Raw genomic sequence first — 11,385 nt, 5'->3', positions numbered from 1 at the left:
TTCTTACCTCACTCTGAATCTAATTTTGATAATTCCTTTGATGAACTAACTTGTCTTGAACCGGTGCAACCGAGTAGAATTGTTTCAGTGTCACAGGTTGCAAAAGAAGACTCAGCAGAAAACGAACCAGAGAGTACAACACAAGAAGAACAACAGAAAAACTTGCAGACAGAATCAGCTCATGAATCTTTGTCTTATGATCTGCAAGAGCATTGTAATGAGTTTAATATGGTTGCTTCTGTGCCTGGAATGTTTGTTAAAGTGAGTATTGAAAACATAAAACGTTTTGGTCTTGATAAAGTAAAAGATTTTTGTGTTTCAAAATCTGTTTTTGTTAACATGTTTAAATCTTTTAAAGAACTTAAACCAGAAATCATCTTTCATCAAAACCGTTATTCAAAATCAAAATAATAACATTTCTGGTCATATTCTGAGTTTTGATCATTTTCTGAAACATGGCAAAAGTTTTGATCATTTTGAAAAGGTTTTAGAGCTTGAATTGAAACAATCTGATTTCTGTTTGAAACCTTGTGATTCATTTGATAGAACTGAAGAAAGGAGTTTTGTTACGAACTTCCATGTGCATAAACTGATCCTTGATAATTTTTTTGTTTCTGTTTATGTATTGAATGAACCTAAGAAGTTGCAGGAACCGAAATTGCATCAATCTGATTTTAGATTTAAATTTGTGAAATCTGCAAAGTTCTCTGAGTTTGAGCTTGATTGTTTGTGTGCTGAAAATGATTCTAAACATGTAGGTTGGTTCTTTGATGATATTCTAGTGTATAACACTTTCTTTGATAAACCTGCTGCACAATTGAAACTATATATCACTGATTCTGAATGTGTGAACTTGAACCTTAATGATATTGGGGTCTACAATACTTTCTTTGATATGATAACACACTTGACTTGTCCAAAAAGAGCTGAGAAGTGTACAGGTAAAAAGAGGGGCTATACTGATGAGTCCTTGGCTAAGCTGGAGATGCAACAATCAAACCTTGGAAACTCTCTTGCCGCCAGCTTTTACATAGGAGCAGTCCGGGGGGTCATATATCAACAACCACAAGGAATTAATCAACAAACTTGACTGCTATGGAAACTTAACTCATCAGGATCTCACGTTGAATTGGAATCATGTCCAAAGCTTCTCAGGTGAAAGAGTTATGGGTTCTACAAGTCAAGTGATCCTCTGTGTGCTTTGTTTGAATTTTTCTGAGTTCAGAAAATCTCAATCCTATCTATGGCGACCAGGTGAGCATGCTAAGGTAATTGATCATGTTTTCAAGAATTATTTTAGTATTGATTACACAGATATGATGCACTTGTTTTTGTCAAAAGAACCATGTGCAGATTATAAGGAAGCTTGGAAGCATACAAGGAGAAAGAACAAGCATGAGGAAGATAAGAGATTCAAACCACCTGATCTGAATCAGCATAACCATGAAGACATCCCTGGTTTTATCCTCATCAAAGAAGCTCCCCCAGATGCAGCCTACAATCCAAAACCGAGCAAAAACCGATTTGGGATAAGACTCTTACTCTTTGATAAATTTTCATTTGCTAATTTGTTGTGTTTCAATGAGTTTGAATCAGGTTTTAGGTATGCATCAGGAGTATGGAGAACCCAACAGATCAGTCCCTTCTACATTACAGAACCAATCAGCAACAATGCCTATCAAAGAGGCTTGCAAGGTGAGTATAATCTGATTTTAAACTTTAAGGTTACTGACTTGGTCCCTCTTACTGCAGGTAGAACAGATTTGAGGACAAATATTTTTCAAGAGGGAGGGAATGATATGATTCTGGACCAGCTTACCAATGAAGAAAATGTGATCATGGACCAGCTTGTAGATGAAGATGCCCTAGCCATTCCTGAAGGTCCCAACACTTGTTCCAGATCAAAGAAACTCAATGAAGCTGATGGAGGAATACTCAAGATGTCAAGGAAGCAAGAAGATTGTCTTGGTTGCAGCTTGATCAACCAAGACACACTCACCACAATTCAAGCTACTCCACCTTCAAGCTGATCATCATCTAGGCAAGTAGCTTGTTTGTGCTCTTTTTCTAACTTTTGGTTTTGTCCCACTGGGTTTTCCAAAGGAAGGTTTTTAATGAGGCCACAAGTTTACTTTCACATATCCTAAATGATGATCCCGGACCAACCACATTATTTATCTTATGTTATTTTTATCATATGTTTTATGTTTTGAATAATTTCGAAAACTTGGTCTTTGTTTAGTTTCCAAGGGAGCCTGTTCCCTTTATTTTTATTTCTATTTTCGAGACCTTGTGCATGTACAAGGGCCTCTCTTTATATTCTGGTCGTGACCCCCCTTTATCATTAAGCAATCTTTTATCAAAAACCCTTTTCTCTCTTCTCTCTTGTCTTGGACGAGTTGAAGTGTGTCTGGTGTGTAATATCCAGTCTGTTGGTGTGTAATATCCAATGCCCAAGGGCTTTAGAGAGGTGTGTCATATCCGATCTAAGCCTAGGAGTATCAAGAAGCCTTTCCGCAGCCTCTTGTGTCACCATTCGATCCACATACCTTGAGAAGCTTGAGTCTTTTGATTCGTTTCTGCAAGGATTATCCCATCTGTTCCAGAGCATCATCCTAGGATCTCATCAATACATATCAGTACCAGAGCAATGAAGAGAGGATTTCTAGGTCCTTCAAGGAAAGATCCTGCTGGTCTATGCACGATCCGTAAGTCTAAGAGGGAAGTATCGATCGACACCCTCCAAGCAGCATCGATCGACAACATACACCATCAATCGATCGACACCATTCATCCGAAGTCGATCGACAAACGACAACCAGCGGTGATCGACAGAGCCAACAAATCGTCAAACAATATTGTTCTTCCAGGTACTGTTTATCATAATACTATTCATCCAGGTACTGTTCATCCTGACACTATTCATCACGATACTATTCATTATGTGTCGGAAAATATTGTTCATCCCGGATCGATCGACACTGTTCATCCCGTGTCGATTGATACTATTCATATCCCGTCGATCGATACTGTTCATCCCGTGTCGGTCGACACTATTCATCTTCCGTCGATCGACACTGTTCATATTATGTCGCTCGACACTGTTCACCCGAACACTGTTCATCGCGATACTGTTCATCCGAACACTCTTCATCGTGACACTGTTCATCGAAATACTATTCATCGCGGCACTGTTCCTCCAATGACGAACACCACTTACGGAGAGACAAAGAAGGTCGAAACGCTCAAACTTAAGATCGACAAGAAAGGTATTTGGCGAGACGAAGAAGGTCGCCCTTGCAGCCTCACAGGACAATTGATTAATGTAGAGGGTAGTGTAATCCCTGATGTAATTGATGTGGCTGAGACGAATACCTTTAATCTGACAAGTCAATGGTATGATTGGGGAAGTGGTGATCCATTTTACGGTCTTCCTCATGAGGATCCCAAAGATCTTATCAAGAGACTTGAGGAGTTAGCCTCAGCAAACAAGCACGATGAAATATCTGCAGACCACATTATCTGCAAGATCTTCCCCTATTGTTTATCTAAAGATGTTTTTAGCTAGTTCAATAAGCTGCAGCCAAGATCTCTAACCTGCTGGGAAGACATCAAAGGCGCCTTCCTAGGTAAATTTTTTAGCGAAGCTGTAGCAACTCGAAGTAAAAGGTTTGATTACATGGTGGACAAGATGATTGAAGATCACGAGAAAGGAATAATCACTAGTCTTAGTTAGATTAGTATTAGTCAGATTATGGATTTTGCCTATAGCGAGCATGATGAAGATTTTGAAATCCCGACCACTCATGTCAAGCAGCCAGACATTCAGGTTCACCATGCAGATGAGTGTAAGCAGAAGGACGAACTGAACAGAGAAAAGCTGGTCAACCATGATACAGTTAAGGATGATGAATATCATGTATCAGGAGAGCAGAGCAAAGTAGAAAAAGCTGATACAAAAGATCCGACCTCAGCATTGATCGACAGTAGTAACTCAGAATCGATCGATATCCGCACTTCAGAAATGATCGATACAGATATTTGTCATCGATCGATACCTTCTACAATCCCTGATGCTACCACCGTGTATGTTAGGATTGGATGACCGAAGGAAATTAGAGACTATAACAGTCCTGAGGATGCCTATGCTAAAAGGTCTGCATTGCGTCGTTCAGCACTTCAGAATACTGTCCTTGAGCTGCACCCTGCATATATCTCTCTTGTAGGTCAGCATTCTTTCCATGGTTTTCCTCATGAAGATCCCACTAGCCACCTGGAGACATTTGTAGATCTGGCATCAACCATCAAATGCAATGGAGTCTCTGAACACTACTATTTATGCAAATTATTCTCATACTCTCTTGCTGGAGAAGCAGCATATTGGTTCAGGAAGTTGCCACTTGGATCTCTCACTACCTGAAATGACATCAGATACGCCTTCCTCAACAAATTTCTCTATGATGCTGCAGCAAATCTAGAGATTGAGATATGGTCTATGCTGGAATATATGGTGGAGGATGACGAGCAACATGAGTCTCGAAAGCTGAGCAACATGAGTCTGGAAAGCTGAGCACAGTAGAAGTGGCTGATATTAGTGACACGAGCTCATCATCGATCGACACCCTTACCATAACATCGATCGTCACCCCCACCTCATCGTCGATCGACCCCAGTACCTCAGAAATGATCGACACAGACTTTTGTCATCGATCGATTCCACTTGAAATCCCTAAAAGATCGAGTTGTCCTCAGGACATTGCAAACTCGACACAGGAGAGCATCGATGAATCAAGCTGTGATCTTACCTCAGATGTCGACAAAGTCACTCTGAAAGACTTTCTAGAGTTGGAAGAATGGCTTCGGCAGAAGCTTGATGATCAGCCCGCTTCGGGAAAAGGTCTGGAAAATTCCTTAAAGGCTGGCGACATCGACCGACATAAACCTGATGAGATCGATCGACACCCACCCTACGACATCGATCTACAGTCGCCATTTAACATCGATCAACATACACCCGACTGTATCGCTCGATACCCACCCGATTGCATCGATCGACACCCATGTTTGGATGAACTATCAGGATACATGATTGAACCAAAACTGGTTGGAAGAAAAGAACACACGTCTGGAGTCTCACACCTTGCTGTCCCCGAAAATCTAAGACCACCTCTATGCGAAGAAGAAGCTGTTGGGATTTGCAAAAGAGTGAAGAGGATACATGATCCTGTGAAGTTTGTTGTTCCATATGAAGTGTTTGAAGCTGAATCTCCTATCCCACCAGATAAAAGTATGGAGTTAAGTTCCTATGGTGGAGTATTTGATGATAATAAGTACGTAGAAGCTTCTCAAAGAGGGCTGCAATTTAGAGATGAAGTAGATAACTGCCCAGCAGAAGTACCATCGAGCGACATCAACAGAACAAAATCGATTGACACTATCATTTCATCATCGATCGATATCGGTCAGATACCATCGATCGATATCGGTCAGATACCATCGATCGACACCCTTCGCGAATCAGAGCAAAAAGAGTTTGAAGTGTGTCAAAATATTTTTGATGGAGGCACCACCATGCGATCAGACAAGTCTGGGGGAAAGAAGAGGCGGAATTGGAAGAAGAGGAAAAGGATCAAGGGAGATCCTCAGTTATCATTGATTCCCCACTTCTCAGATGGTGTCAGAAAACCCAGAGTGCGCAGCAGATCCTTCTCACAGCCTTTTGCAAAGCTCAAAGCACTCCTTATTGCTGAAATGATAGACAAAGGAGAAGGGTATATGGAGGAGGCTTTCACACAAAAATGATAAAGCTTCAAAGAGTAGACATTGAGACTTGGTTTGGAGCAAGTTCTCATTCTTATGCGGACTTAATCAGATCTCCAGAAGTCAAGCTAATGACTAAAAATAAGCTCTGAGTGGGAGGCAATCCACTGTTAGGTAATTTTAAATATGGTTTATCTTTCATTTATTACTGATTCTTTGTTTTCTACAGATTTCATGTAAAAAAAATTAACAGTAACGACGGTACTGTAGCAAAGACATTGTAGCAGCAACATCGAGCGACACTGTAACATCGAGCGACACTGTAGCAAAACACTGTTCATCGAAAAAAAATATTTTTGTTATTATTTTTATTGATTATTGGTTTTATTATTATTTTTTATTAATTGTATTAAATGTTTTGTTTATGTTAGGTAAAAGGACAAGATCCGAGGAATACGAGATTGCAGGAGAATCGATGATGGCTACGTAGCATCGATCGACAGAGCATCAAGAGTATCGATCGCCACTTAACTGTGTTGCTTGACACTCACATCCAAGTAGGTATACCGTTTTTCCTTGTTAAATATTGTCCTTATGATTTATTTTCCCACCAATCTTAGACTGGATAGCGCTAGTGATAGTGTTGTTTAAGTCTGGGGGAGGTTCTACTAATATTGTGTTTTAGTTAGTTAAAAAAAAAAAAAAACAGATCCGAGTAGACAATTGCTCAGCACATCGACCGATGACACCAGCTCGATATCGATCGACAACGCTTCATATCCAACAATCGATTGTCTCTTCATTGTGTCGAATGATTGCTCTAGCCATCGACCGATGAGACCATGTCACTATCAATCGATAGCACTTCATCAACATCGATCGATTGTCTATTCATTGTGTCGATCGACACTGATGTCGAGCACGTTATCGTTCTTACTTGTTAAATTGTCTACTTATTATTTATGTTCTAACCATAACTCCGACTAGATATACACAGGAGACAGTGTAATTTAAGTCTGGGGGGATGTTTACAGATATTTGCTTATCTATTGAGTTTTATAAGATGTTTTCAAAACTGTTTTTATTGAGGCAAAAAGGGGATAATGAACTTATTAGATTCATGCTTGTTATCTAACCACTATTTAGCACCATTCTAGACTTACTGATTGCAGATAGTACTAAAGATACTAAAGTGGATCAACCTGTCAACTATGTTCACACTTGCTGAGATTGTTTGAAGGAACCGAAGCTGACCTCCAACCTAATTTGACTTAACTGCTTGTCTTGGGGCTTGGTATACACTGGATCGGATTCCTCCTTCAGGTCTGAAAGGTAAAAGTCTGAGTGATTTTGGTTTCCTTCTCTCCTCCCTTTGGCATCCTAATAAAATAAAATAAAAAATTGAGATGATTTCTTGCGGTTTAAAGGGGTAGGAGCGTCTCCAGTGACCCCATTATTCTACTCTAATAGAATGATCACACATTGTTGGAAGCGAGGGGTAGGTACATTACCAATGACCCCACTATTCGTCTACACTTCGTCAAGAAAAGAAAAAGAAAAAAATAATAATAAAAAATCGAAAAGAATGTGAATAAGATGGACTGCATCAGCATCTTTGTTCATTGGAATTGAGATAAAAATGATTCAGAGAAGGGAGATATAGAGTAAAAGAAACCAGAACAAGACTACCTGTTTACTCAGATACCTGTTGGGGTAAGAGTCCATGTGTCTTGTGATCGATACTCCCAAGGTAAAGCATACACATTTATTTATGTTAAGAAATGAGGTTGGTAGAGGGGAATGTCAGACATGATTTGCTAAGATGTTGGCTAGGTGAATTTGGTTGCTAAGCTAGGATATTGTATAATGTGCTTCTGTGATTAGGACTTCTTAGATGTGGATTGCAATATTGTAGAGGTGATGATTCTAAGCTTTAAATCATGTGATTCCCTGTTATTTTCAAAACCTCTTTCAGAGAGACTGCCCGTCTGTTTTACTTGAGGACAAGCAAAAAGGTAAGTCTGAGGGAGTTGATAGACCATATATTTTACCCATTTTTAATCATGGTCTATAAGTGTTTTAAAGTGTTTTGAGATACAATTATTATGTTTTGGAGTCTATTTAGAGTATTGACAGGTTCAGGGACGTTTATGAGAAATATGGTGATTTTGGAGTCTTTTGGAGTCTTTGGAGGTGCAGAGTTGCAAAGACGCGTCAGATATTTAGCTATGGAAGGAGACCTTACAACTGTTAGATTGAGCCCATATTTGGACACAAGATATAGCTTTGAGTTAACTTTCCAATGCCACCAGTCTCAGGTCAATCAGCATTCTGTAGCAGAAGTTATGTTCGTTTTACTGAAGAGTGGTCAGTCTGCCTCACGAGAGGAAGCTGTCGAGAAGAGAAAGCCACGTCGATCGATGCAGCACTCTGCACGTCGATCGATGGAGATCCCAGATCGTGGGCCTTGTATATTTTATACTGCGTGAAGCCCAGAAGTAACCACAAATTACCAGAATGCCCTTGGACGACAAGAAAACCTATTTATGTTATTTCTACGCCATTGTTGACGGCTACGCTTTTTACACACTTTCTGTTTCATTGTTTCTCTTAGAGGAGAGAAGGGAGGAACTCCTATCAGATTCCTCCTGGAACTCCATTGGTTTTCTTATCTATTCTATTTCAGTTTTATATCTATTCATCTATGATTTCTGTTTTCATGTGTGAGTAGATCCACATGTTAGGTCCAGGGTTCAAATAGGTTTGTGGGATTAGCCCCAAACTATAGATCTGCCTTGTTGTGATATTCATGATAGATCTATACTTATTGCTTGTTCTAGAGTAATTAACTAGAATATAGATCATTGGATTGCATACACAAGCATCCTTGTTATCCCATCCTGACATCTATCTATCATATTAGGACTGCTAGAGAGGCCTAACCGCCAATTTAGTATCTTAATAGGGCATATCATACTCGCGCATAGGCCTGGCTAGAACCCGTCTATCGATGTCCTCAACTGACTATCAGTCGACGTAGGTAAAGGTGTATCGGTCGATGTCCCAATAGGACCATCGGTCGACACTCTTTCGTGATCAAGATACTAACCATTGAGACACGAGATCTAGCGAGTTAACCAGTGAAACATGCGACAGCTGATCACTGAGTTAAGCGGTTGAGCTCTAACATATCATGTATGCAACAAATAGGTACCTATAGGAATTATAATCTCCAACACCTGAATAGAAATCCTAGATCTAGCAACCATCCTTCCATTAAACAACCCTTGCCAAGCTGAACAATTGACTTGTTCAACTTGTTTATTGCTTTGTTTATTTAATTGCTATTTTACTGCTTTATAATCTATTAACATAGTTTATTATAAATTGTTTAGATCTAATCGGTTCCCTAGCTCCTTGTGGATTCGATCCCTAAGTACTATAACTCGACCTCTTTTGATGAGAGTAACACTCTTTAGGGTAATTTGAGTGATATCAATCGTGTGTTCCAGTTGAGCAGGATCTTCTGAGAATAGCAGATGTTTTTCTTTGTTGCTTCTGGTACTGCTGGGCATGCACCTGAAAAGACAAGAAAAAATTTTGTGTCAGAATGGGGGTAAAGAAAAAGAAAATAATTAATAACACCAAATCTAATGGCGATAAGATTCTTCTACAACCTGTACGTCGTTTTAGTATAGTGGTAAGTATTCCCGCTTGTCACGCGGGTGACCCGGGTTCGATCCCCGGCAACGGCACCAAATTTAATACCACTCAAATTACCTAAAAGAGTGAATTACTCCCTTAAATAAAAGGTTCATTTGTATTACTTAGTGATCGAATCCACAAGGACCTAGTGAACCTATTAAATCTAGTAATTTATTAATTCTAAGTGTTTGTTGTTTTATGGTTTAAATGTAAATAGCAATCCTAATTGAACAAGTCTATTGCTCGACTAACAAGATGATTGGGGGTGTAACTTATTGGAAATGTATTAGATGCAGGGTTTCTATTCAGGTGTTGGAGATTATAATCCTATAGATGTCTATCAGTTGCATGCATGATATATTAGACCTCAACCCCTTAGACACAGTGATCAGCGATGGCAATGTTTCACTAGTTAACTAACTAGATCTTGAATGTCAACTGTCATTTATTGATCACAAGAAAGTTTTGATCGATGGTCCTATAGAGATATCGATCGATACACATTCACAAATATTGATCGATTGTCAGAAGACGATATCGATCGATGCCTTTAGTTAAGCCTTAGGCGTAAGTTGATAATGCTCACTAGCTTTCTAGTTTAGCGGTAGCCTTTTTCCAGTTGTCTAGTATGACAGATTAGTTTCAGGACTGGATGGTCAAGGATGCTTGACTCATGCAGATTCCTAGGTTCAATATTCTAGTTAGTTAATCTAGAACAAGAATTAGGAATAATCAATCAATGAATACCACAACTTAGAAATCTATAGTTGGGGCTAATTCCTCTAACTTATTTGAACCCTGATCTAACAGGAAAAATTACTCAGACATAGCTAAGCAATTCATGACACAAAATATAAATAAAAACTGCATAGAATAGAATAGATGAATCAATGAAGTTTCAATCACAAATCTCTCTATGATCTTCTCTCTTAAAACTCTCTGCTGAAAAAAAGAATACAAAGGTGGCCAAAAACTCTCTTGCCTCCTAACACTTAGGCAAGTATATATCTATTAGATTAAAAACTCGTCAGGGGTAATCTTGTAATTTGGTAAAGTCTTGGATTTAAAGTCGGCTGGAACCAAATCGTGCTTCCGCGTCTCGACATCGAGCGATGGTACAAGATGTACATCGATTGATCTAATCTTCAATCGTCGAGGCTTCTCTTCTGTATCGTTCGACGACACTGGATGTGCATCGATCGATTGTGTCTTCTTCGTATCGACTTCTTATGGTCAGCTCGGATAAAATCTCTTTTAAACTCTTAAATGCTCCATAATCATCACTTTACTCCAAGATACTTCTGAACCTGAAAACATACCTAATAGGATAGAATATATAGTATATAGATAATAAAATACTTATATACCATGGGTGAAAATGAGTCAAATCCATGGTATATCAAGCATAAATATGGGGACTGCATGTTCCATGCCATCAACCATTGCTGGATTATGTTTTTTTTTTTTTTGACGAATTACTACTGCATTATGTTATGTGTGCTATTATGCTATCTTGGAGGCAAGCTCTTAGCTCGAGAAACAAGTTTCATTCAAATAACGACCCGTAATATACCCTTTTCCATAAAAATATTTTGAGAGAAATATAAAAGACCAGACAAGAAAGATAGTTGTAACCATTGAGAAGACTACTGTAAGTAATGACTGTCCACGACAATTTACCAACAAACAGCTTATACTCTGTTTCAAGATACAGAGGCTCTTTGTTTGGTTTTGGTTTCTCTGTAAAGCTCACCTTCGAAGTCCTACCAATATACTCCTGACTAAGAAACAGTTGAAACGTTTACTTTATGTTTGTAAAGCTTCACACTTTTTTTTAATTTTTACTTGCAGTTCCATCGAGGTTCTCAATGATGACATTGCAGTCTACGACGTTGCTCATTGTTAAAAAGGCGAACCCAC

This window comes from Brassica napus, chromosome C9, assembly GCF_020379485.1.
Source record: "Brassica napus cultivar Da-Ae chromosome C9, Da-Ae, whole genome shotgun sequence".
Lineage (NCBI taxonomy): Eukaryota > Viridiplantae > Streptophyta > Magnoliopsida > Brassicales > Brassicaceae > Brassica > Brassica napus.
The sequence above is the reverse complement of the archived record's forward strand: the minus strand, read 5'-3'. Positions refer to the sequence as shown.